The sequence below is a fragment of the Somniosus microcephalus genome, chromosome 5 (genome assembly GCF_052327205.1).
Source record: "Somniosus microcephalus isolate GS21.2 chromosome 5, FLI_Smic_1.0, whole genome shotgun sequence".
Taxonomy (NCBI): domain Eukaryota; kingdom Metazoa; phylum Chordata; class Chondrichthyes; order Squaliformes; family Somniosidae; genus Somniosus; species Somniosus microcephalus.
In genome coordinates this window covers 164,928,952-164,930,696 of record NC_140991.1, presented here as the reverse complement: position 1 = coordinate 164,930,696, position 1,745 = coordinate 164,928,952, and positions in this window count along the sequence as shown.

The following is a 1,745-nucleotide window of genomic DNA, read 5'->3' as shown; positions in this document are numbered from 1 at the left end:
TTTCTTTTTATTGCATATAGGGCTCTTCGGGCTTTTTCTTTTAGTGCATTCACTGCTATGCTGAAGCTCCCTGAAGCTGTAATAGTTAGACCAAGGTAGGTGTAGCTCATAGTGTGTCCTATAGTGGTATCACTGAGGGTAAACTGGTATTTGTTTTCCTGACATCTGGGTCTTTTCTGAAAAATCATGATGTTGGTTTTCTTTAGATTTACTGTTAGAGCCCAATTTTGGCAGTATTTGTCGAGTAGGTCTAGTTGTTGCTGTAATCCCTGTTCTGTGGGAGACAGCAGAACCAGGTCGTCCGCATAGAACAGGGACTTCACTTCTCCATCCAGGAGACGGAGACCTGGTGACTCGCTTTGCTCCAGCATGTCTGCTAATTCATTTATGTATATGTTGAACAGGGTCGGGCTCAAATTGCAGCCCTGCCGGACGCCTCTTCTCTGGGTGAAGAAATCGGTGCGTTTGTCTCCAATTTTGACCCCGCATTTGTTTTTCAGATACATTGATTTAATAAGGTCATAGACTTTGCCCCCTATTCCACACTGAAGAAGTTTATAATAGAGCCCTTCGTGCCATATAGAGTCAAAGGCTTTCTTGAAGTCGATGAAACAGGCGAATATTTTCCCATTTTTTGTTTGGTGTTTATGTTTTTCGATGAGGGTGTGAAGGGTATAGATATGGTCGGCGGTGCGGTGTTTTGGAAGAAAGCCTATTTGGTTTTTTCTGAGGATATTATGTTTGTTAAGAAAATCAAGTAATCTACTATTTAGAATACTGCAGAATAACTTCCCTAGACAACTGTTGACACAGATGCCGCGGTAGTTATTTGGGTCTGATTTGTTTCCACTTTTATATATGGGGGAGATTAGTCCTTGGCACCAGATATCGGGAAAACAGCCTGAGCGTAATATGATGTTGAATAGTTTGAGTATCGCACCCTGCATCTCCATATTGCTGAACTTTAGCATTTCATTTTTGATGTTGTCTGGGCCACAGGCTTTCTTTAGGTGGAGAGATTTTGTTTTTGTGGCCAGTTCTTTCCATGTGATTGGGGAGTCTAGAGGGTTTTGGTTGTCTTTAATTGTTGCTTCTAATGTGTGGAGTTTTTCTGTGACCTGATGTTGACTTGGGTTTGTTTTGTTTATTGGGATGTCTTTGTAGAGGTTTTCAAAATGTGTTCTCCAGATGTCGCCATCTTGGATTGGTAATGCTTGCAATTGTGTTGTACTCAGGTTATTCCACATTTCCCAGAATTGTTTTGGATTGGTGGAGTTTTCAATTTCTTCCAGTATTTTGTGGGTATAGTTTTGTGTTTTGTTCCTAATGGTGTGTTTATATCTTTTGAGGGTTTCATTGTATCTAGTACGTAGGTCCGGATTGTTTGGTTGCCGATGCTTTTGGTTTGATATTTTTCTCAGGTCTTTTCTGGCATTTTTGCATTCGTGGTCAAACCATTTCATATTTTTATTTTGTCTTTTGTGATGCTTCCTCTTCTGTTTCACGAGGTCGGCTTTTACAGCTGCCTCATGGAAGATCATATTTATATCCTCTATGGCCGTGTTTACACCATCTCTGGTGATCTCATATAGATTTTCTTTAAATTTTGAAATTTTACTTGTGAGATCAGGTGAATTTAGTGCTGTGATGAATTTATCTCCACTGTCTGGGGCCCATCTGTATGTCTGGTTTATTTTATGTAGCTTACTGTGTTCCTTTTTTGTGTCTGTAGTTTGGGCAGAAAG